Below are 26,411 nucleotides of genomic sequence, written 5' to 3' on the forward strand. Positions count from 1 at the left end.
TTTGCCGATTCCGTCGACGCCAGTCTTGCCACACCGCAACGCGCCCAACTACTTCACCTACTGAACCAGTTTCGCTCTTCTTTCGACGTGGCTCAAAACCGACTCGGCCGCACGTCTACCGTGACCCATGAGATCGACACCGGAGCCCACTTGCCGCTTCGTCAACGCCCGTACCGAGTTTCGGCAGCCGAACGCCAGATTATCAACACTCAGGTGGACGACATGCTTCAGCGAGGCGTCATTCAACCATCCAGTAGTCCATGGGCCTCTCCTGTGGTTCTAGTGAAGAAAAAAGATGGTACAATACGATTTTGCGTCGATTATCGGCGGCTTAACAAGATCACCCGCAAAGACGTTTACCCGCTGCCGCGAATCGATGACGCCCTTGACTGCCTCCAAGGCGCGGAGTTCTTTTCTTCTTTAGATCTGCGTTCGGGGTATTGGCAGGTCCCTGTGGCCGAGGCTGACCGTGCCAAGACGGCTTTTGTTACACCAGATGGCCTGTACGAATTTACCGTCATGCCTTTCGGCCTTTGTAATGCCCCAGCGACTTTCGAGCGAATGATGGACTCCATTTTACGCGGCCTGAAGTGGACCACGTGCCTGTGCTACTTGGATGACATTGTCGTCTTCGCGCACGATTTTGAGACGCACCTTCACCGCTTGGAGCACGTGTTGACATGTTTAACTGCCGCGGGGCTCCAACTTAATCTCAAAAAGTGTCGCTTTGGCGCCCGCCAACTGACAATTTTAGGTCACGTCGTCTCTAAGGACGGCGTGCTTCCTGACCCAGCCAAACTTCGTGCCGTCGCTGAGTTCCCCAAGCCGTCGACTCAGAAGGAACTTCGCAGCTTTCTCGGCCTGTGTTCTTATTTCCGACGTTTCGTCCGAAATTTTGCCTCTATCATCGCACCACTTACGAAACTTCTTCGGGGCGCCAACAACCTGTCCGATTGGTCACCTGACTGCGACGACGCCTTCATCACCTTACGCCGGCTGCTGACAGCGCCTCCCATTTTACGCCACTTCGACCCCACTGCTCCCACTGAAATTCACACCGATGCCAGTGGCGTTGGCCTCGGCGCTGTCCTTACGCAACGTAAACCCGGATTTCCCGAGTATGTCGTTGCCTACGCGAGCCGTGCACTGACAAAAGCGGAATCCAACTACTCAGTAACCGAGAAGGAATGCTTGGCGATTGTTTGGGCGATCGGAAAGTTTCGCCCTTACGTTTATGGCCGCCCTTTCGATATCGTCACGGACCATCATTCCCTGTGCTGGCTGGCCTCCTTGAAAGACCCTACAGGCCGCCTCGCTCGCTGGGCCCTACGCCTACAGGAGTATGATATCCGTGTCATCTATCGCTCCGGCCGAAAACATAACGACGCCGACGCATTGTCCCGCTCTCCACTGCCGCCAGACGTTGTCTGCCACTCGCCAACCGGTTGCGCTTCGCTGTCGTTTTCACCAGATACCATGGGCAGCGAGCAAAATAAGGACCCCTGGATATCTTCGCTTGTAAGTTTTCTCTCAAATTCCTCGGCGGCACCCGTGCCTCGTGCCCTCCGCCGCCAGGCTGCTCACTTCGCCATTCGTGATGGTCTATTGTACCGCCGCAACTACGTCCCTACCGGCAGGAAGTGGTTGCTTGTCGTCCCTGCCCATCTGCGGTCGACATTCTGCGCCCTGTTTCACAACGACCCGCAGTCTGCTCATGCCGGCGCCTTTAAAACATACACGCGACTCCGTCTCCGCTATTATTGGCGCGGTATGTCCACCTACGTCCGCAAATACGTCCGCTCGTGCCCTGACTGTCAACGTCGCAAGCCGGCTCCTCACCACTCAGTCGGCCAGATGCAGCCTCTCCCTTGCCCTTTGCGTCCTTTTGACAGAGTTGGAATTGACCTCTACGGCCCCCTTCCTTACACTGCTGCTGGCAACCGCTGGGTTATTGTAGCCGTCGACCACCTCACGCGTTACGCTGAAACCGCGGCTCTTCCTGCTGCTACGGCACCACACGTTGCCTCTTTCATCTTGCATCACTTCATTCTTCGCCATGGAGCGCCCCGAGAACTGCTGAGCGACCGTGGGCGCGTTTTTCTGTCCGAGGTCGTGGAATCTCTTCTCAAACAGTGTAAGATCACTCACCATACCGCCACGGCCTACCATCCTCAGACTAACGGTTTGACGGAACGGTTTAACCGCACCTTGGGCGATATGCTGTCGATGTACGTGTCTTCCGACCACTCCGACTGGGACAGGATCCTGCCGTTCATCACCTACGCCTACAACACCGCCACGCAGACCACCACCGGCTTCTCGCCGTTTTTTCTCCTCTACGGGCGCGAACCTTCCTCACCACTCGACACAGTACTTCCTTACCGGCCCGACGTGTCCGAGTGCACCACTCTTTCGGAGGCGTCCAAGCATGCCGAGGAGTGCCGTCAGCTCGCTCGGTCGTTAACATCCGGCGAGCAGGGGCGTCAAAAATTCCGTTTCGACACAAGCCACACTGATGACAGTTTTCTACCCGGCTCTCTCGTCTGGCTTCACGTGCCGTCTACCTCACCTGGCCTTTCGTCCAAACTTCTCCCCAAGTACCACGGACCTTACCGCATCGTAGAGCGCACTTCCCCGGTTAACTACATTGTCGACCCGGTGACACCCTCCCCAGATCAACGCCGACGCAGCCGCGAGACTGTTCATGTGTCACGCCTGAAGCCGTACTATGACCCGTGTGTGTTGTCGTCTCCCTGACTCGCCAGGATGGCTTCGCCTTCAGCCCGGGGGTGATTGTAAAGAGGAAGATGAGCAGCGGCGGCCGCCGCTCCGCTAGCGCGCGGCGCGAGATCGCTGGCTGGATGACCGAAGCTCGGACCGGCATTTTGGCTATCTGTCGCTAAGTTCCTTTCCCCGGAAATCCTGCTACAAAATGTTCATTCTCTCTCGCATTGCACACGAGTTTACAAGGCAAATGAAAGGGCCCACTTGTTTCGTATTTAAGAGCACAATGTATTCTTAATCTGGATCCGCCTATGTAAAACCCTTCTGTGGGTCATTCGCAAGTGTCGCGAGCAAAAGAAACAAAAGAAACAGTCATGAGAATTGTTTGCCTCGAAGAAACCACGTTGAAAAAAAATATAAAAGAATTATTCTGTAACCGCCCCATGTCAGTACTGCAGGCTGCATAGTAATGAGATGCCCCTTTCCATTTACTTGCACATGTACACGATACATTTCCTGCTCCGGAACCGGAGAGCATCATCTGCTGAGTGGTCGCACAGCCATGCGGTCGAGGACGTCGAGCACCTGCTCGTATAAAATGCGCCCCACGTGCGCAGCTCACTAAGAGTGTTTGTAACAAGAGTGCGGCTCGCTTGACCTGCGTCGACCTTTCTCGCTTGAAGAGGTGCCTGTACCACACCAGAAAACAAGCACGCGTTTTCTCATTCCTTTCGTGTTGTTTCTTGCTTTCTTTTTGCTCATATCCCCGTCGTGAGTAGCAAGTGGCACTTTCGGCCTCCCGTTAATAACGGTGTGTGTTCCCGTGTCACTGGCTGCCATCTCATGAGCATCGTGTCGCGCGGCAGAATGCTCTATGCTAGACCGCGGAGCAAACGTGATAACGTATTAACGTCGCACAGAACGGCTTGCAGTGCAGTGTCTCCGTCCTCGCTGGTTGCTTATCCGCGTATACGGTGTCTGGTTTTCTAATGACCTACCGCATTATTTTTCCCCATTGATCGCAACGGGTTTCGCCCCCGTTTGCATTCTTTGAGGTTTGTTGCGATATAACGAAGAATGCATAAAACGAACGCACCAAATCCAAAAAGTCCGTTCTCGCGTGTTTTTCACAGTGGCCACACACCATGCAAAAAGGCCCTACCTTGTTTTGCTAGCACGGAACCAAACTTCAAAATTCCAAAGCTATCAACCACGCCTTTGAAATCCTCCTAAGCGTCTACACGCACATTAACATTCTCGACGAGAAGGTCTAAGAGGAAAAGTTTCAAGTGTCGTACATAGAGAAAACTAGAAACAAAAACGAAGAAGGAAGTCAAGAGACATGGGCAGACCAGGCAATGCTACAGGAGACAAGGGAGCTCTTGAATCGCTTGATTGACGATCAGAGAAATCCGATTTGCGCCTACCTTCTCCACCTCGCGGGGCCGTAAAAGTGCGCCAGGGGACGGTGCAAGGAGGAACCGCCGCCGAGGGAGGCGATTGTGTCTGCAGCTGTAATGGCACCCCGAGCACACGCACACAAACACACGCACACACGTGCACGCATGCACTTTCGACCCGTCCACAGGCAGGGGTGCGCTTGCGAGTAGCCGAGGACTTCTTTTCCAACGCTGTCCCAGAGACCGGGCTTTAGCCGAAGCTTAGGTTCAGCTAAGAATAAGCGTGGCCCAACTAGAGGGGTCTTCTTGTGCTCGCGCCTGCCTATGGGCCCGTAAACAAGGAAAGGAAAACAGCGCGGTACACACGCGGACAGGTCCCCGCTGCCCAATAAATACCTCGGCGTATTTATCCTGCATTATAGAAAGCCGTCACTCTCCCCCATATCGAGATCTAGCACTCTCTTTCTCCTCTGGCATGGCTTCCCCTGTAAAGGAAGACACCACACGAAACAAGGCGCGCAGCTTGAGCGGTCTTGGCCATGCACCCCTTGCGTGGTGTGTGTGTTTTATATATATATATATATATATATATATATATATATATATATATATATATATATACACACACACGTGTGCGTTAGCCAGTGTCACGTCCGCCGACGAGGAGGTTGAACTGAAAGACCTCTCAAGCTGGCGAAAGCATGCGGGTGCTGAACACTCTAAAGTTTTTCCCCGCCCCCACTTTAAGCACCGTATGGACTATGAGAAGAAAAGGAGCAACCGGGAAGGCCTATAACGGCTGCGGCTTAAAGACGGGTTGCGTCCGCGCATCCGGCGAGGAGGTCGCGCAGGCATTGTCGGGGAGCAGAAGACGTATGGCTGAGGAGCGTCCCGTCCGGGCACGTCCTTGATTAGATAGACAAATCCAGCAGGAGCGCCGCTTGTCCCCTATCTCCTGTTTGCGTTTCGGATGTGTGCTGTGGCTTTAACGGGGAGGCCAGACCCACTGCGCAGGCTTCAGGCTCAGAAGCACGTGCCAGCTCTCCCCCCTTACGTCCCTCTATACACCGTGTATGTTTGATTGCGAGCGTCTGTGCGAGCTCTATAGCGTTGATGTGCATGTGTGTGTGTGCGAAGCGTTTGGGCACGTACGCCGTACAAGGCAAGACCCAGGTCGCCTCTGTTTGCGTAGAAGAGTTCGCAAATCTCTAGGTCCCGTAACGATCGTCCTCCGTGCTGCCGGTTGTTTCGCGCCCGCGATTCGAACAAGCCCGCCGGGTGGCGCAGGAGTTATACTGTAGCAGCGTGAGGAGAACTCGCCTTTTTTCTCATCATCCTTCCTCAACCCTTTCCCTTTTGCTCACTCGTCGGACTGGCAGCGCTATCTTCCTGCTTTCACCTCACTGCCAAGGGCGGTAAGTGACGATGGCCGGGACACTTCCCCTATACTTTCCTTCTATGCTATATGTGTGAACTTGTCTGTCGGCTTAGGACGTAATGTGACAGAAAATGAGTGGTTTGATGAGGTTCCGTAGCGGCGGAGAGTGTCTTACATCTTGACAAAGTCACGTTTTCATTCATTCATTCATTCATTCATTCATTCATTCATTCATTCATTCATTCATTCATTCATTCATTCATTCATTCATTCATTCATTCATTCCGAAAAGGCAAGACTGCGTACAGGTATCCGGTCTATGCCAAGGAGGTGACGAAAAAGAACGTCGCATGTTTGCAAGCTTACAGTAACTATTGAAACTCACAAATCTAAGCGGTCACTAACTTGGAGACAAATACAGAAAAAGGCCGAGCGCTCAATCTCGCCGTAAGATCCAAGTCACAGATATGCCATCCATGCGCACACAGATTTTATTGCCGGAGCGGGGCTTCATCGAAGAACGAAAGATAGCGGTGGTCCCTAGCCCTCGCGCCATCAGGGCTTTAAAATGTTTTACGTTTTCCCACGACGCGGTGGTGGAAGGCGAGTGCGCGAGGCATATATACGAGCGACACTTGTTTTCCATCGACGCCATCCGCAGGATTTTGCGGCCACGAAGCGTCACCCGGGGACCAGAGGGCGGACGCGGCCCTCTTCCTCCACGCGACATTCCCGCGGAGGGCACGTTCCAGCCTTTTCATTTTCAACGCACTCCGCTCGCAAAAAGGGGAAGTGGTTCGCCATTTCAGCTGAGTGCGACTTGGTGCGCCTAAAAATTTTAGCGCTTTACACCAGCACCGAGTTCTCCCTTTTCGACTGAGCCCTATAGACTGGAGGAGGCTGGTGGAGCAGCGTATACGAAAGAAACAACCAAAAACAAACCCTCCGGGAATTCAAGCCCCTGAAACGTGCAACTGCCTTCCCTTCTTGTGATGCGAGATAGGTGACGTGAGAATTGGGTCTTTGGTATATCTTTTTTTTTTGTTTTCTTTTTTCCTGTTATTTTGTTGACGAACGTTGAAAAAGAGGTACCGAGAAGCCAGGCTGAATTATCAGGATGAAAATCGAATGAGAAGGCTTTTGATGCGAAACGAGAACTCTGAATGAATATATGCTTCCCGTTTTTTTAGCAGCATATTGTTACATTAGGTGGTGCATGCACCGATATGCCCACAAGGAAGGACGAAGACGAAGCTCGTGGGTTTTGAAGAAGACGACGGTCGAGCAGTGTCGGCTGGTGCCTGCAGTAAACGCCTGTCGTTTGAAAGCCTTGTCTTCCGTGTCCGCCCTGTCTGCAATCCCAAGTGGAACTACGCCGTAACAATATGTAATGCATAAAGGGTATCACAGCAGTGCCAGTAAGATCCAGTAAGATTCAGTAATATCTAGTAATCCAGTAAGATCCAGTAAGATTGAAAATGGGTTAGTGCGGTGGTACCGACAGTAGGTAAGTTTAAAACTTGCTTAATGTGTATGCTCACCGCTGCAACCATCGCATAGTGTCTTAGGTTACCTCTGCTACAGCAAAAATAAATTCGACAACTAGCCTTGTTCTAGAATCGCATCTGGTATACTGACGCCACCCGTCGTTATCGTACGACGGATGGATTGATCAAACTGTAATTTTTACGTCTTATTTTGTCTATACGAACAGATGATAGGCTTCTGACGAAGAAACCCGTTAGTTTTTCAAGATGCCCTTGCCCTTATTTTGGAAGAGTGAGCGACTTGTCTTCCATACCTTCCAAAGCACCAGACTAGATAAACATTTCATGAAAACCTTAACTACGAGAGCAGTGCTACCGCAATTTCATGCCCAGGAGTGGAGTTTGACGAACACTAAAGAAAGAAGCACACGCTTCACACCTGCCTTGTTATGCAGACGAGGAACATGAGAAAACGTAAACACGTGATATAGACACTGTCGAGTTCATTTATACTGCATCTGCTACTGTCGACAGAGGAAATTTCTCGGGATAGTTTTTTTTTGCATTTTTGCTCTATACAACCAAAGTAAAATTCATATTTGCTTGTTGCCGAAGCGCGTAAAGATACTCAAAATTCGGTTTGGTTTGGTTTGGTTTGGTTTATTGGGTTTAACGTCCCAAAGCGACTGAGGCTATGAGAGACGCCGTAGTGGAGGGCTCCGGAAATTTCGACCACCTGGGGTTCTCATAATGCATCATGGTTATGTTATGGTGTCATTATCGCACACCCTTCCGCTAAATGCAGCCTTACTGCGATCAAGCACGAAGAAAAAGCAAAAGCTCACAGAAAAACACTAAGTCTTGACAATGGGTCTGAAAAATAGCTATGGAGAAATAGCCAAACAGCGAATAATAGGAAACAACTCCGCGAAACAGAGCAGCCTTCATAAGTAGGAACAAAGAAACTTTCATTTCGTGCTTTCAGGCAGGCGGAAGAGCTGAAAATCAAATAAAATAAGACAGAAGCTTGAAGCAATCGCTTTCTCGAAGGCAGCAATGAGAGATGATTAGTTGAATTGCTACTCATTTTTTTTAAATCTTTTACGGGATATTCTATAACAACAATATTGTCTGGAAGAATTGTTTAATAACTCTTGTTACCACAATGGTGGCCTAGTTGTATGAGCATCAGACTCGCATGCGTGAGGTGCGGTGTTCGATCCCCACTGCCGCCGGGCACCCACCGGTGAATATAATCGGTACAAGTTTTCCACTGCCTGGTGCCCAGCTTCTTTAGGGCGAAGTGCTTTGGAAATGGGTCTTTTATCCCACCTCGAGCGTAAGAATAACCTTGTGCCATGGCACTCCTTGTCCACGGATGCCCTCGTGCCATAAAAAAAATCATCATCATCATCATCGTGATCATCATCCCTTGTTTCACTCTTCTCCGGCTACATTAACGGGCAGCGATTGTATAGACATAGCACCGGAGCTGTCTTAAGCGAACTGCGTGCGGGTAGCAGTAACTTGTGGTTGATTTATTTGTCCGCAAATTCATCGCGTCACTTCAAACGGTCAATTACGGCGTCTTTTGTAAATATCTGTCAAAAAAATCTCAAAAGTTTGTGTTTATCACCATGCATCTAATACACTGCATAGTTTTTTAGAGATAATGTATATTTGTTCGTTAAAACAAAAGAAAAGCAATTTATCAGCTGCTCAAGATCCACTGAATTCTCATTGCCTTAAGATGAAACTCATGAAGGTAAACATCCAGCATCATTATTTGCATTCCTGTGATCAGGCTGCCAAAAGAGGAGTGAAAAATACGCTGCTAATATCCTTTGCGAGATTGAAAGCGCGTAAACATAATCTTACTTATCTCGTCCGTGGGCTCTACCCTCCCTTGCAGTAGTATGCACACGTGACAACCTTTTAAGATTTATAGGCCTTTTCTCGTGTTTGGGCACGAATTAACAGCAGGATGCCTTTTTACTTTTTCGAACAACTGTTTATTAACGAGGTTAAGTTAAGAATGATTACATGGGTGCGTACGGTCCAGCGTCCATCTTGCGTCTGCTTCTTCGTCTTGCTCCCCGGGGTTGCTGGTCGCCCCGTCGAACAGGGTTGTCGGACGACTGCGCTTTTTCCGCTGCCCGCGTTCGCCGCGCTCTGAGAGGTTCGCTAGCAGATTTAAGAAAGATTCGTGGAGGCAATTTAAGAAGCTACCATCCAATAAATATCTTTACTGAATGTAATCATGACATCGAAACAATCAGAATACTTTTTGCCACCAACTTTACACTTACAGTGACGTGAACAAAGGAAACAAATCTCATTCCCTTTAGAAACCGACTTCCCATAGTTAAGTCTTTGAACGGCGCTCTCACGGAAAACAATCGGTCTCGTGTTACACCACCCGGCACAATACAACTTCGCACCATTCTCCATGTCGAACAGCAAGCATCTCAAGCTGCGACATCCGCCTCTTGCTTAGAGTCTCGATCCTTTGAGTTTCTCCGAGAAAAACTGTCCAGTTGCGAGCATCCTTTGTTCCTGTGGAGTGAACCGCCGCTTCAGGGTTTCCACCCACTCCATTGAAACAGCATTCCAGCCTCCCCTTCACTTTCCTCGAATGCAATCCTAGCTCCACTGCCGTCTCTTAATCATCCCCGAACGACAAATGATCGCTTTCCCTCCTTTCAAAGTCCAGTCATTGTATACACGCTCACGAGTTGCACGTGAGACTCTGCTCCCTTCCCTCGGCTTGGCTTGGCTTTGCGATGGTGCATGTAGCCAGCAGCAGCCAGCCGCACGGACGTCAAAGCATCCCGCGTCCGCCAACGCACATTCGCGCACGCAACTTGGACATGTCTCGCTGGAGCGCCGACTCTCCCATGGCTGGAGGAGGTCGCTAGTGCGCACGGAACGCGGCGCAGTCGAGTGTGGCCGGGAATCAAGAAACAAAAGTACAGAGAAATCGCTTCGCAAGCACCGCCTCGTGCAGTCCATTAGAGGGCGGCCTGTAGGAACGAGGCGCGCCGAGCTTTCGGCCGGGAGCGCTCGACGAGGAAAAGAAAATATTTCGCGCCGCCGCGTCCGTTGCGGCCCGCTGAGCTCCAATGGGGCTGTCCAAACAGTCGCTCAGGCGCTGGGACGTTGACCGGTCGAGCCGTCGCCGCGCTGCGTCATTCGTCCGCACCACGTTTCCTGTCGACGGTTATTCGCCGCAGCCGGCCTCTCGCCCGTCGCGGCCCACTCTGTTGCCGAGTGCGCGCCGTTGTTTCGCCGCCATTCGCGTTCTACGCCCGGCCCATTGTTACGGCCTTCGAGCGCAGCCATAATGATGACGTCCCCTCACAGGCCGGCGCCTTCCTCGAATTTCTTTCTTCCCCCGTTTTTTTTTTTTTCTCCGACTCAAGAAAAGAGTTGGCTTGCGTGAGCACTGCTTTGAAAATTAAACAAACTACAAAGGTAGGAAGGAAGAGGCAATTTTAATCGTCTTGATTGGGAGCTAAGCAAGGACCCATTGTCCCATCACTGCCTGAAAGATTGCATGGGCCAATTTTCGCCATTAAATGTTAGGTACGGAAATGTTGGGCTGCGACGAACGGTGACCGGGGAAAGGGCTGCCGTTGATTTGAACAGGTAATGAGTCAGACTCAGAGAATGCAGGCCTCCTTAAATACCGCACAAGCTAGTAGAAATGGAATGGCCTTCGGTTGCACAGGGCAGCGATGCCTCATTCAGGAATTGTTGCGTTCGGCTGGTGGTTCCGAAGTTCTGGGTTCACCCCGACCGCAGAGACTGAGTTTCATAGGGGCAGAAATGCAGAAATGCCAGTGATTCCGGTGCGCGGTTAAGGAGGACAGATGACCAAAAATAACCGAAAAACACTCACTATGTCGTACGCTCGGCCACGTTGGTGCTATGGCAAGTAAGAAAGAGCTAATGGATGCTTTCTAAGGTGTTTGTATCTCGCGCGACATTGAAATTCGTGGGCCAATTTATGCCACGAACAAAAGCAAGTAAAAACAGCTGCAATATAATAGCTTGGTTGCGTTTTCTTTTTTTTTTTTTATTCAGGTGGTCTAAAAGACAATCCAAATATGTGCCGTGGAAAGAACAAGTGTTTCGGCTCATGGTTCTGGTGCTGTGTTTTAATATACCGAAATCGTCCGTCAGCTAAAAAGGGAGTTCGAAATTCAGGGCAAGTTCAGAGCACGTTGGAAAAACTTTCCAGGATTGCGTTACACTGTTAAATTAAAAGGTCAAAATAATGCGGCAACGACCATTCACCAAAGGGTACATTCTCGAGTGGACATCGAGGTCTTATATTTCCCCAAAAAGAAAACTGTGCGGGCTCATTGCACGAAATAATGAATGTTTTTCGAAAAAACAAACAACCTCGCGAAATGACATACTGATAGCGTCTATTAATTGAAATAACTACTGAAAATCTAGGCTTGGCGCATATCTCTTTATTTTTAGCAGAGGAAGCGTAATATTCACGCATAACTATGCAAATCACAAAAGTAATAGGCACTGGAAGCATGGTTCCGCAGCAAAGAAAAAACAATGGCTGGCGGCTTGGCATAGCTAAGGACCAAGTATTTTGCGCGAGCACAGTTTTTTGCAGGTGGACACCACCTCCACGTACCTGAAAGCACGATTTAGGTGTTTGGTTTGGTTTTGTGGGGTTTAACATCCCAAAGCGACTAAGGCTATGAGAGACGCCGTAGTGGAGGGCTCCGGAAATTTCGACCACCTGGGGTTCTTTAACGTGCACTGACATCGCACAGTACACGGGCCTCAAGAATTTCTCCTCCAAAGAAATTCTAGCCGCCGCGGCCGGGATCGAACCCGCGTCTTTTGGGTCAGCAGCCGAGCACCATAGCCACTTAGCCACCGCGGCGGCCGATTTAGGTGTGGACTGGCCCAGAGAGCCAGTTATGCGCGTATTCAACTTTTTCAATGTCAATGCCAATTTACCGTATGTACACCGGCGGCCTATGCTCCAGTGCGTGTTTCTACCGAAGCGTCATCAACACCCACGAATGCAGTGCTCATCTCTCCGTTACTACCGCCATATAGCTCAAAGCACGAATATTAGTTTCATTGTAGCGTTAGTTTGTGAAGAAGACGACGTGCAATGCACAGCGCGAGAGTGTGCGGCAGTTTAACACGAGGCGCGTTCGGCTGTGGCGATAGGATAGTGCTCTCGCGCAGTGGCCGGCGAAGCTGATCTGTCCGCGTCGCCGCGTGTTAGAATCCCAGTCGCGAATATTTGTTTGATTTATTTTTATTTATTCATTTCACTTGGCGCAAACCCATCACCATCGCAAGATCTTGCACGCGGTACAGCCGTCGGAACAGTGCTTTCGCACTAACAACCGTCCTGCAGGTCCTTGTCTACGAACCGTATACATTCGTGCATGATGACGAAGGCTGGGCACTGCAATGATTACCTGCATCATGTCGGCCTGCAAAGTAACACGTATGGTATTAAATAAACAAGCCTTCACACAAATTAAGTAAGGACTGTTGTACGACCTTCTAACCGATCTATCGCGCCGCTTCCTCGATCTCGGAATGCCTGCTACCTTAACGTACAGCCACAAGAACACAGCCGCAAGTGCGGCTATTGAACCAATGCCAAGGGCAAGGTCGACAGGAAAGCGGAAACCTTTCGAAGAAAGTACAAATGAAGCCGGAGCGATATGAGCGAGCCTAATTTCTCGGTCGCAGCGTATACAGACGCGCTACATCGCGAACACGCTGGAAGCAGGTAGTACCTGAATAAACACCGGGCCACATTGCAAGAGAGCGCCCTTGCGCGTTTAGACACGGGCCGCGGGGTAGCGGCGGTTATGAATTGCGCCCGATCGAGACGCGCGATAGCAATGACGGAACCTGCCGCGGGCGAGCGCTACGGGAAGCACAAAATATGCGCGTTCGCTCGCCGCGAGATAAGGAAAGCAAGGGCAGCTGCCGCAGAGCCGCTTTTCGATTCAGCCCGCATGCCCGTGGAACGGCGGCGGCGGAATCTATTATGCAAAGTCCATTCATGAATTCAACGGGCAGCGGTGCTTATTAAACGTGTGCGCTGAGCACGAAACGATGCGGACAAACACGGCGTTTCACTCGGACGAGACGCGTCTCGCGAGACGGAGCAGCGGCGGTGGCGGAGCGCTCGTGGTGTCCCGTAGTGTCCGCGAAGCCCCTGGGTGGACGTGCTAGGTGACGGCCTACGGCGTTAATGGCGACGCTACACTTGAGTGCAGAGTATTTTGGATAACAGCGGAAGAAACCGGATGATGCGCGCCTAGTGCTCATGATTGGATACGTTCGTTATTTGCTGCAAGGCTGCTGAAACCTTCGTTGCTACAACGGTACATCCAGCCCAAGACATTATTTTTGTCTGAATGGAGACCAGGAACACCAAGGAAGTCGGTGGTTCAGTGCAACTGTGTGAGTGCCTTCTTCTGTTGTGGAAACTCGGATAAAGCGAGTTTAGAAGCTGCGACGTGTTTCGCATGGGTGTGAACGACGGTGAAATCTGTGGGGGCATGACCTTGGACTTGACGGCGCGCTCTCACGACAAGAAAAGATGCGTCTTAGTTGCATTACCAGTGTGTCCCCTTTTTCGTGCTCTAAACGTTTGTACTGATCTTCACACACTAGGCTTGGACGACGGAAGTACCGGTGTACCGTGAAGACTGAAGACGGAATTTCGATCTATACATCGAGCTTGTTCAGCGATGGACTGATAGCGTTGAGGACAAGAAACGCCATGATATTCCGAACGCACTCTCTGCAGGGCATTCATATAGTATTGACAACTCCAATCCTAACCAGAGCAAGAAGATGCAGTAGGCGTAATTTGCAGAAAAGAATGGTGGAGCCATGGCTGACGAGCTATAGGTAAGTACAGTTCTCTCTAAAATACCATGTTAGAGTTTTGCAGAACGTTGTCCAATAAACTGAGGTTGGTTTGGGCACTTTCTGCGGCTGCTATATTTGATGGTCCCGACGATGACGCCGACGTTAGAGCGACGATTGTATACACGAACAATTACACTATCGTTGCGATTCTTCACTCTAAATAGCTGTTTTTATTCTTTAACATGCTAGTGTGTGCCCGTTCGGCATGATAGCCATCCACTTCATTTTTCCCGTTAAGCTATAATAATTATTCTATTGCCATCTTCGTTGATTTTTTTTTCTAACGAAAAGGGTTTGGTTTGGTTTGGTTTATTGGGGTTTAACGTCCCAAAGCGACTAAGGCTATGAGAGACGCCGTAGTGGAGGGCTCCGGAAATTTCGACCACCTGGGGTTCTTTAACGTGCACTGACATCGCACAGTACACGGGCCTCTAGAATTTCTCCTCCAAAGAAATTCCAGTCACCGCGGCCGGGATCGAACCCGCGTCTTTCGGGTCAGCAGCCGAGCACCATAACCACTGAGCCACCGCGGCGGTTCTAACGAAAAGCGGTCATCTAGGAACCTTCTCAATAAAGCAGGATGTCACGTTTCTGACTAGAGTTAAAGCTAAAGCTGTGAAGATGCTTATCATCCGTGGTATCACGAAACTCACCATCTTAAACGCGAACTCTTTTTAATTCATCGTGTATGCCATACCGCATCAGCCGCGTGAGGAAGTTGTGATCAGACAGTAATTGTATTATCGTTTTTATAAATTATTCATTCCTGAAACCGCCATAGAGTAGAAATGTTCGGCGAATTATGTCGTTTTGATAGCCTACCAAGCAGCCTTTAAACATTTTCCGATTGATAAACATTTCCTTTAACGCACTTGCGTTATCTTTACTTCATATCTTAATGGCCTGCAGATGTATATACATAAATGCATGTGTATACATTAGCGGGTGAATGAAATTAATAACAGCGCAATTATTTTAAATAGTTAACATTCAATGAGGCCTAAGCACACAGCTCAACTTTCTGTCCTGCTAAAATTTTGCACAGCCCTTAGATGAAAGCCGCTCGATTAATGGTTACCCGGTTAGCCAGACTGGCAGGATTATTTTGATGCAGCATTATCTGCATGGTCCAGCTTGGCCAAAAAGGACTAATCTAATAAGCGCCCGGAATGTGACATAAACATATCGTTTAATTGTGAAATCTCTGTACGCGCTGTTAGCACTCTGTAAAATGATAACGGTTGGCAACGTTTCCACGACATTTATAATTCCTAGTTGTGCAACGCTCGATTTATTGAGCGAGGTTTAATATAAGTGAACAAGTTTATTTTCAGATTTAGCTGGAGCGTTTCCTGGTAAAAAGCTGCCTATGCCGCTTGACTGAGTTCAGGAAACCCTTACATGCAGTATCTCGGCAATGTTAAAGGCAATATGCAACCAATCACACATAAGAGTAATCAATTAAAAAATAGCTTTTGCACATATGCGCATTGACCGTAATTAAGCCTGTAATTAATGCTTTCTTGTTCAACAAACAGAATAAATAAAGAAAAACACGGAAGCTGTCACGCAGATAAAACAGCCAGCTATCTATAAGCAGACATACAAACCCGTTTCAACAAAATATTTTGACCGCTGCGTTTCGTATAGCTCATGGTATGTTTATGTGTGTTTAGGACATGGGCCAGGTTATAAGATAACATTTGCCGTTGATAATTATTGCAAAAGCTTGGCATATTGCATGGATCAGTACTCCTTGTATGTGATGTTACCACTCCGCATGTCTAAATATGTCAGGGGTCGTATTACGGAACGATCGAATCACAAATCTGTCATACGCGCAAGCCGACGAAGCGTGCGAGACAGATTTGTGAGCACGTGGCATGAGTGCCGGACGACGACGCGCAAGCCAGGAAGGGGCGCCTAAGAGCTGTGCTCTAAAGGTTAGGTAACCGGAGCATATGTGTGTGTTTTTCTTTCGAATACGTGGCCACAGACTTGTCAAACATGAAAACAGACATGATCTGCTCCTACAAAGTTGACAACCTAAACATTCGTCGCCTTTGCCTCCCGGACTGCCATACGAAGTGAAAAGAGTCAACAATACCCCTGCGTCGTGCTGGCACACGCAATATGCGGACCGTTTAGAGCCAGTTTGTTAGTTTGGTTTGGTTTGGTTTTTTGGGGTTTAACGTACCGAAGCAACTCAGGCTATGAGGGATGCCGTACTGAAGGGCTCCGGAAATTTCGACCACCTGAGGTTCTTTAACGTGCACTGACCTCGCACAGTACACGGGACTATAGAATTTCGCCTCCATCGAAATTTGGCCGCCGTGGCCGGGATCGAACACGCGTATTTCGGGTCAGCAGCCGAGCGCCGTAACCACTGAGCCACCGCGGCGTGGTATTGGGAAAACGTTTTGTTCTAAGCCTGGAATTAATGCTGACTAGCTTTTCAAGATTCCAGGCAACGATTCTCTCTCTCTTATCCCAGAAACTCACTGGTTTATTGCAGAACTGCTGCACGATTTATTTTTTTTTTTTCAGTATGATATGACACAGTGTTCGGTCAGACGACAACAAACTCAACTGGTGCGTTCAGATTTGACGAAATTTCTCGTAGCGATTAACATAAACCATCTCGTGTTGTAGGTTACTCGTACCTGCGTCAGTTTCTCATGACGCGGAAACACCATAATACCGCGGTTATCCAGGCAGATATGACAGAGAGCGCAGCGAAGACCGTCTAAACGGACGCAAGAAGAGGAAAGACGAACCATCCGGGAAAGCATCAGTAACGCACTGTTGCTTCTAAGAAAAGAACGCGTCTTATTAGGCTGGCCTTAATTGCGTAACCATAGGCAGGGACAAAACCTTGTCGATTATGGTGTGCAAAACTAGATAACAACTACAATGAAAAAAAAATGATCTAACAGGGAAAACAAAGACGCCGTGCAATGTTCTCCACGTCCGTCCAGGCCTGCAGCGGCACAACCCAGTCGCTTCGCAGACAGAGTCCAAATTTTCTCGCTGCCCATTCAAGCTTCCGGCCGGCGCCGACCCTCGTGGAAAATAAGCGTCCCGACGAGATTTGAGGCCGAAGCGATTGTCTGGCGCCGTCTGGCCACGACGCACAAACAACACTCGGCGCAACCGGACATTCGACGAGAACACGCACGCGCAGTAGTTCCGCGGGTCACACACAGCGGGGTCGCACAGTCGGATACAGTGAAACAAACAACACAAACAAGTAAGCAAACAAGCGAAGCCGGCGACCGTAAGAAGAACGAAACGGCGCGCTCGTTTCAATGGCAGCATGCCGGGAACCAAAGCACACGCCACAGCAGTGCGACGACGACGTTGAAACAAGCCGCGGGATCTACGAATATAAAAAGAAAGAAAGGAAAAACGAACAGCCGTGGAATGAGCGAACAGTAAAGTAGGCTGCGGCTGCTCTGCGAAAAAGAAAGCGAAGTGCGAGAAGGGAGAGGAAAGGTTGATGGAGAAAAGAAAAAGGAGAGAGTGGGCAATATCAGAGATCGGGATCAGAGAATCGCGTCAACTAGCGGCGCGGAAAGGCAGGCTGGAGGGCTGCAGAAGAGATGGAGGGGGAAATGGGGGTGGGAGGGTGGAGTTGTAAGAAGGGGGCAGCGGTGCCCCCATGTCGGCGTCGCGTGTAATTAATGGACAGATGGCCCGTGCGTGCGAACGCGAACCCTTATCGGGCGTATTGTCTCCAGGGCTCCCGCAACAGCCGCGCCTCACGGCGGTGGCGGAGGCAACTAAACAGCGTGGCGTCAGCAGCGACGGAGGAAGAGCGCGAGAACATTGGCCCCACGGGAGTTACCAATAACCTGGGAGGAGGAAGAGAAAGCTGCCGCCGGTTGGCAGTGCAGAGGCTACCGTTGCTGTTGTTGCTGTTGCTGCGGATGTGCACTTGCGAACCTGAAGCACAGGAGAAATAAGCGAGTTCCGCCGGAGCGGGGACCTGTTCGGTAACACTGCACGGAACGTTGTAAAGTCGATGCGACGTGTGTGAAAGTTGCGCTGCTTCCGGTGCGTCGAAGTTTGAAGAAAGCGAGAGAGAGAGGACATTTTCGCAAGGAAATTAAGATGTGGACTGCAGCAATGGAGCTGACTATTCCGAAGCATTTAAGCAGGGCTCTTAATTAGGCTACTTGGCTACTGTCTTCAGACATCTTAACTGGCGCAGAAGACGTGGACAGGAGGGTGAGCCGATAAAGAGGTGAAGTTCTATGAGAAAAATGAAAAAAAGTTCTATGAGAAATGTTGACAAATTCGACAAAGTGTAGAAAAAAAGCCAAATGTTATATTTGCTCTACTCGCACCACATGCAGTAATTACGCTATGTAAATTACTTCCACTAAACAAGAAAGTAAAAGTACCTAAGTTCATGGCCTAGTCACTAAACGTTGCAACTGTTTGCATCACACAGGAAGTCCAACAGCGCACGTACAGCCTTGTTTCCTACATGCCCATTGATCTCCTATATATGTCCTTATGACACCGGTTTGAAAAATCTCCGTGCATATTAGGCTGGCCAAGAAATTTTGCGGGCCAACAACTGAGGCTTGATTTCTATGTTATCAACATTTTTTTTTTTTTTTCAGACAAGTGTGTTGCCATTAAATTGTGCAGCGAGAGCGCAGCGATCACAGTGCAGCAAGGATAAGAATTTATAACAAAGTTTTTCTGCTAAGTATAGAGAGGACCGCTATCTCGACTGTATAGTGGCACAATAGAGAAACATAACCAAAAGCCTGGTGAGCAGCATAAACAACAATGCAGACCACTAACACCAGGTTTTAACGCAGAAAATCGTTTACGTTTAGAAGCATTCATTGCCTGCATAGCCTAGCGATGTGGAAAATTGTGGTGTCTGTTGAAGTGTCATAATAGACCTTTAGCTTGCCGGACTACAGACCATGCAATGATTTCAAAGGCTTGATGTTTTATCTGCCGGTCCTTTATCTTGTTTCCTTCTTTTTGTACTGCATGTCTTTACTTTCGGTACCAATGCGAAGGCGAAGCAGAAAAGCAACAGAATGTAGCTTCTGTTCGTGAAAGGTCTACATAGATAGCTGATCTAAATGGTCTAACGCCTGGTCTAATGCAATGGTCTAAATGGTCTAATGCAAGCATCATTTTTAGCGTGACTTCACCTGAAGCGTGGCTTTTTTTTACTGTTATTATTGATAACTACGATAACAAAAGGAAATGTAAATTTATGTTGTAACGTCCTGAAGCGGTACATGGTCTATGAGGGACGCCGTGGCAGAGGTCTCCGGATCAATTTAGACCACCTCGGGTACTTTAACGTACGCTAACACAGCACAACACACGGCCGCTTTTTGCATTTGCATCCATCGAAACGCGGCTGCCGCGAACGGGATTGAACCCGGATCCTCCGTCTCAGAAGCCAAGCGTCCTAACCACTGAGTCACTGCGGTCGGCCGATAACGACAATAGCCTACAGAAGACAAGACGGAGTGGTTCAAGTAGCGTGGACCGGAGAGCAACCCTGCCGAGAGTCAAGCGGTCGTTCTCAGTCCATCGGATAATGCGTTAGCTGCGCGCTCTCAACTACGCGAAAGATAATATCCCATGCTCCTTCGATATATGAGCCTCAATGGCAGCGCGAGAGCGTAGCAGGCGTAGGCCTGAATTCACGAAAGCCCGGCTTAATGAGGCTCTGGCCTGTTCGCTGACATCTCAGTGGAAAGCGAGCAAAATATGCTGTGTTTTCTTGACGATAGATGCTTACAGCCTTCTCAATACGATAATAGTCGACCTTGTGTGAAGTCATGAAATATACATCAATGCCGAGAACTCGCATCCATTGTAGGCTATGTTTTTTTCATCTTTTTTCACGTGCAATAATATTCACCGAGGCAGTTGCAACAAGTCACCGAAAGCGCTACGGCGAACGTTCTCCTATACAACTAATAGAACAATTGACCATGCGATTTTCGTCGACAGCAAACAACCTTGCATAGACCTACAGCTGTAGCAGCTCGCACCTTGGGATTGCTTTTATAAACCAAAATTCCCTTCAGAATTCGCAGCCACGAGTACTATTCATTACCGTGTACCACCAGCGATAACCATCCCCCCCCCCCCCCCCCCCCCCCCAACCACGCTGTGAATGAACCCACATTGCATACGGACAAAGCAACTGAGCAATGTGCACGGAACAGAATCCCCTGCGCTCACTTTCGAGTCGCGCGGCAAAAAGCAGGCAGCCGAGGCGTACTACCCCCTGGGAAGAAAGCATTGGTATGCGGCCAGCGCTCTCTTCCCACGCGGCGTCGTCTCTTCTTCTTCGATTGCGGCCGGGCCTTGCGCCGTCGGCGGTGGCAGAAGATGCTCGGTCGGAGACGCCGCTGCCTCCCGCACCGCACACCGGCCAGTGGCCGCACATGCGGTGACCACGACGGAGGCGCCGGTGACCGCGGTCACCGAGCGCCCACGGAGCTCACGCGCCACTCGACAGCGACGCTGCGGGCATCCGGGATCGAGCGCCGTGTATGCTACGTGAGGAGACAACGCGGTGCGGAATCGGAAGAGGTGAGATATGTTTTGTCGCCGATGCGGAGTGCCTTGCAAACAGCCGGCGACTGTGGAGTGGGAACATACTGGGGTCAAGGAAGGGTGAAGAATTTCAGTTCCTTCTCGGTTTTGTTATTTCCCAAGCGACTTATTGAGCTGTCAAGTGCGGTGCGTGTGGGGGAATGCGCGGGAACGTCGGAGTCCCGCGTCTGGGTTCTCCAAGCATTTTCTGGAAAAAATTTTAGCAAGCTTACGACGGCAGCCCGTGTAGTGAATGACGCGTCCAGTTGTTCGGTTTGAGGAAGGAAAAAAAAAGGCAAGTTTGGGTCGCCTGTCGGAAATTAGAGGCTTCAGTCGAAAAAGCTGAGTACCCTATAAGCAACCTTATATCTACGAGCATATATGTGTGTGCATATTCACACCCTCTCCCTACTGCAGCTTCAGCTCGCTTTTTAACTCCAACAGTCCAGCTGTGTTCTGACTTTTCTTGCTTCGTTTTTCGATTTACGAAGTTCATTACTGCTTGGGGAGCTAAACTTGAAGCCGATACGTACTAAACCATAATGAAAACAGAATAGTACACGTGCTTCCAGAGATAGCCATTTTCGGCACCGTGAAAAAATTAAACAATTAGGGAAGATCTCGGACTTCTGGAATTTTTTTTTTTTGTTAGCGAACAAACTTATTTCGATTACCATGAGGTTCCCGATTATTTCACCGCGTTTGAGATGGGCCTCACTAAATGTTTTACATTATACTTACAAATATCTGACGCACACGAGGCTGTGGACGCAAGGCCGAAACATGTCCGCCATCAGCTTTATTTGTCGTGAGCGAACGGCGCGATGGTTGAAACTTTAGTGCTCTTCTTTGGGAACTTCACGGCCGACATAAAAGAACCGCGTCCGTTTACATGCACGGGGCGTGATGTGACAACTGCTTCAGTAGGGCGATATTAAATAGCAATAACCAGTTCGCTCTATTCACTATTTTCCCTGTGTTGTTTCCATAGACAGGATGCTACGGAACAACTCAGGCTTTAGAATAAGTTTTGAGAATAAGTTGGCATGACCCTTCAGCTTTTAATTAGCGATCAGTGCCTTTTTTTGTGTAGAAGTACAAGAGGTAGGAAAGGGAACACTTCAGTATCATTCAGCCGTCGATGACTGAGGAGCGTACTTTTCTTCAGCATGTTTCGTCTCATTGTGAAATGAATTTAAGCGCACATGAACAAGCACACAAGAAGAGGAAACACACAGGACAGGCGCTGTCCTGTGTGTGTTTCCTCTTTCTTGTGTGCGTGTTCTTGTGCGCTTAAATTCATTTCAAAATGAGCTATGCACCATCTAGCCCAAACAGAAGTTCTGTTAAACTTTTTGTCTCCACGCAAAATTCCTTTAAATGCTCTTTTAAACAGTCGTAATTCGTTGAAGAGTTGTTGAACAGTATTTATCTATCATGCATATTGAAATAAAATTTGGTTCCTGGGCTCGACACAGATACTCTTTTTCCTATTGTTCTTATCTGATATGATAGTTTCGCTGAAGATTTGCATACGCTACTCATTCAAAAAATAATCCGTTGTGATCAGTTTTATATATTACAGACACGGGGGGGGGGGGGGGGCACTCCATTCCATTCAAAAATAAGAGAAAGTCAGAAGAAAAAATAAAAAGGAATGAAAGAGAGAAAGAAAGAAAAAGAGGAAGAAAGTGGAAAAAGTGAAAGCAACGAAATAGTACAACACCTAAATTTGGCGCTTTTGTGCCATATAAGTTAGTATTGGTGCCACTGACTCCCCATCCCACCTCAATTAGCCAAGATTACTAGCCTGTGAGTATTACCATTCAGTGAATTGAGAATAGTGATTTAGCCACGTCATATGAGACTCCAATGAGTGCGACACATCATCAACCCGCAACACATTAGTATAAACCTTGGACTCTGTAGCTTCGAGCAGGTACTGAAACTTCGGCGTATGAAGATTTTCCTCTTACTGGACGAACCTCTTAAGTTGCCTTTCAAGCGAAAAGCAGATTCGTATGAAAACTGCGGGGAACTAGTTTTCCAGACATGTGCTGCCTACTCCAAGCAAATTTTTTTTACTTATTCAAAACTCAACAATGCTGTAAGCATTTAATTGTCAGGGCAAACATTCATGGTATCTGCATTGCACAGCTCCCTGAGAAAGCCGTCGTAACGTTACGCGCGGCCAGGAGGAAGGACTGCACAGTGTTTCAGCCGCCCTTGCATGCTCTACCGGCGAGCCCCTTCACCTTGGCGTGCCTGCTCGTTTGGCCGCGAAGGAGAGGAAATCAAGTGCGGACCGTAATGAGGAACTCGTGGCAAGGACAATGCGTGAGAGAGAGAGAGAGAGAGCACTAGAGAGATGTCGGTCGGAGCGAGAGGAGACGAGGAGGCCAAATGAAGGAAGGAAAAAGCCTCGGGGCGTGGCTGAGGCGTAGCAGGAACAACCGGCGGACAGGAAACAAACACCACGCCAGAACAGAGCGCCGGGAACGCCGCGCGCGGACACGCACAAAGACATCTGCCGCTCAGGCGCGTCGCGGCGGATGCGACCGAGCCGCTGCAGCGATGCGACTGTCCGATAAGCGCAGGGACTCGCGAATCCCTCGACGACATGCGAAGAAGAGGGGGAGACGAGAAAGCTGGCCGCAAGATTGGCCTGAGACAAAGGAAGAAGAAGCGAAAGAAAGAGAAAAGAACACACGGTGACCCGTGCTTGGAGGCCGGCTGCGTGCGCGGATGCGACAGCAGAGATGGCCGAGGCCGAAACGGCCAGTGCTGCTTGGGAGCTGCTTGCATGCAAGCCGCTGCCATATTGCCGACACAGAACGATCCCTTCCTTCGGTGTAGTGAAAGCTACCGGTTCCCTGACTCGGACGCTATCTCTCTGCTAGGAGAGGGGCTTGTTGCTTCCACCAGACGGAAGGACAAGTAAAACAGAAGAAAGGAATCAGAGAAAGAAATGACAAACGAGGCCGATCCCTTTTACTTCTTTTGTTTTTTTACAACGATTTTGCGAAGTCGCGGTGCGATCATGGGTGCTACGGCGGAGCACAAGGCTCGCAGCTTCAGCCACCATTACATTCACCCGGCTTTCTCGAGTGCGTGTTGTAAACCCAACGAAAACGAAGCGGGCGGGAAAGGAGGAGTGGCAGGCAGCTTCGGCGGGCATCAAGAAACACCGCCGGGACTGATCCGATAAGGAAACCCGGCCTTCGGAATCCATCTGGCCGCCGAACACGAACGCATCGCATGAGACGGCCACGCGAGGACCGCCTAGGCCGGAGAAACACTCCCTGCCCTCGCGTGCCCGGATCTGCTGGCGGAGTAGTCCTCCGGTTCATGCATGCAGGGCCGCATTGACGCAACACCTGGCACGACCAGAAAGAACACACTCCCCAGCTATGTGATGGAGGTACTAGCACGGCGTAGCTGGACGGGATGCGATGGCTGCTAAGCTAAGCCCCTGGAAAAAGAAATAAAAGAAAAAAGCAATAAAGTTAGGTATAATAAGCGATAAGGCCAAGCGAGTTCGATTCCATGGGCGTTGCGCTGCATGTCTGCGTATCGCGAAAAGAGACGGTCAAGCGAGCGAGAGTAGACTGCAGCCGAGAGAAAAAGGGCAGGTGCTGATCGCAGGCGGTGCAGAGAAGGGAGGGGGGGGGGGGGGGGGGGGGGGAGCGTCTAGAATACGATTTTCGGAGAACGGACTGCCACAGTCCAATTAGACGCCGGAAGAAGGTCGAAGAACAAGGACGTCTAATTGTTTTCGCCTTGGCCAGTCAAAACTTCCACCTAGATAATTCATGACCCCCCCCCCCCCCCCCCCCCCCTGGTTAACTGGAACCGAGATTATCGTCTGTCATTCGCTTAACAAAGTTCAAATCCTTGGACATCTTTTCGCGGAAAGAAAATTTAACTATTAGCCCCCAAAATGTCGTGCTGGCACGAATGAACATAAGCTATAGGGTTTGTACTTCGGTCGAATATTCCAAGCCACAGTACCGCCCAATGCAACGCTTATGAGAGCTCGACGACCATACGAAAGAACAGGGTTGCGCTTCCATTGATCGAAAGAATGGAAGGTTCCTTTTTTTTCGCTTCGATAATACTATGACAAAACCGCTCTGTGTGGCCCGTGTGATTCTGTCACCTGCCTGGACGTCTTCATAACAGCAGCCTTCATTTGTGCCTTCACAAAACAACTGCAACTCGCCTCCCTGCTCCGCACTTCCAACCTGACATGTGAACCAACTGTAAGCGTATCCAAGCTGCCCCTCTCCAGGCACACCAGCAAGAATTATCAGCTTAAAACATGAAGGCACCTCAAGTTAAACAAAACAAGGATATTCCCTGCATATGTTTCTGTGCACTGATGCGTTCAGAGTAGGAAACAATTACGGCACTTGAAAGGCGTGGTTTTCCTCGATGTCGAGACAGAGACAGCGTTGCAGCCCACTGTGCGCATTCCTGAAGTCGGCAGACAGGACATAAGGAGACGTCACATGGATCTCCTGCTCGATCTTCTATCACAAAATTTCCACTGACAATGCTTACTCGCGTATGTGCATCCGAAGTTACATTTTCCCGCAAAATACACGTTGCTCCATCGAATATCGATGCGTGTTAAAAGCTTGTCCACCAGTGCTCACATCAAATGGCCTTTGGTATGCGTGTGAGTAGATTGTTAACATACGGGCCGTATCTACTGGGGAGTCTATTTATTTCATGTTTTCATTAATCATTTAATTTACAAGCGCATTAAGAAGGTCCTAGTATTCTTGTGACACTTGGGAAAGGCTATTTCTTGTCTGGAAGACGGCAGCGGCTCCAACAGGACAGCGGTGCAAGGTATCCGCGTATAGTGCAGACTTCCACGTGCATAAGTTCAAAAATAACTTGAGACCCGCATTCTACCTGTATGCATAACTTTCACAAAACCTTCCACAATTCGAGGCGTTCGAATTCTTATACTCAGCACCCGTTATCCCCAAAAGTACTGGTAATAGACGAGATCGGAGTTCGACTTCAAACTGGGTTGTTTTAGAGTAGTTGGCGGCTTAAAGTGCGTAAGCATGGCGTACATGTTACCTTGTCGGAAATGGTGTTTTTGACTGATTAATAATTTCTGGTGTTTAAGATTCAGTTTTCTGCATTTTTCATGGTTATTTTTGTTGTTACCAGTCACGTATAAATGCTTGGTATAGGGTGACCGTGCCCCCTGGACGCTGTATGTATTCGTTCGTTTTCCATTGCGAGCATTTCAAGGACTAAAACCGACTAACCAGCACGGCAGCAGGCACTCCTCAGCTAAAAGTGAGCTCGCATTGGAGTCTATTGATATTACCGCATTATTTATTTATTCAGTTACCCTAAAGGCCCGTGTGGACATTACATGGGGGAGGAGTACAATAAAAGTTTAGAACGCGGAGAAAATACACAAACAGGCGAGTGCACACAAAATTCGAACATGAAGCAAATACGTCATTGCAGGTAGATATATGCGGCTCATACAACATTCACAGCCCCAGGAAGCACTTCAGACTGTCGAAAAATGTGACGTGGTCAGTGATGGACGCCACGTTTTCCGGGAGCTGATTCCAGTTGCGAATGGCAACAAGAAGCGGTGACTGAAAAAACAGATTTGTGCGGGCGAAAATGGGCTGTACTTTGTGTTCTTTGTGTTCTTTGTGTTGTTTGTGCACTTTGTGTTTGAGAACCAGGTTCCGCTTTCTGGTCCGCAGCAATGAATTAGCGCCATTACTTGTACAGTGTCCAGTTAAACGGCGGTTTTACTGAGTCTTGGAGGCTCGAGCAGGAACGGCATTGCGCTTGGCCTCTCCTGTACTGAGCGTTACCGAGTGGTGGCAGCGGAAAGCG

At 49.3% G+C, this 26,411-nt stretch overlaps 1 protein-coding gene and 1 long non-coding RNA gene across 2 annotated transcripts in view; one reads left to right on the top strand and one right to left on the bottom strand.

Moving 5' to 3' along the window:
* LOC149358821 (uncharacterized) overlaps positions 1-26,411 on the bottom strand; it is a 274,468-nt gene that overhangs the window by 224,340 nt on the left and 23,717 nt on the right. The gene's annotated exons all lie outside the window — the stretch shown is intronic.
* LOC149358822 (uncharacterized) overlaps positions 20,435-26,411 on the top strand; it is a 120,648-nt gene continuing 114,671 nt past the window's right edge. The window contains exon 1 of the long non-coding RNA XR_016288734.1: positions 20,435-20,522. This is a non-coding gene — a long non-coding RNA (uncharacterized LOC149358822). The remainder of the gene's footprint in view (positions 20,523-26,411) is intronic.

This window comes from Amblyomma mixtum, chromosome 2 (assembly GCF_055824585.1).
Source record: "Amblyomma mixtum isolate Tamu chromosome 2, ASM5582458v1, whole genome shotgun sequence".
NCBI lineage: Eukaryota > Metazoa > Arthropoda > Arachnida > Ixodida > Ixodidae > Amblyomma > Amblyomma mixtum.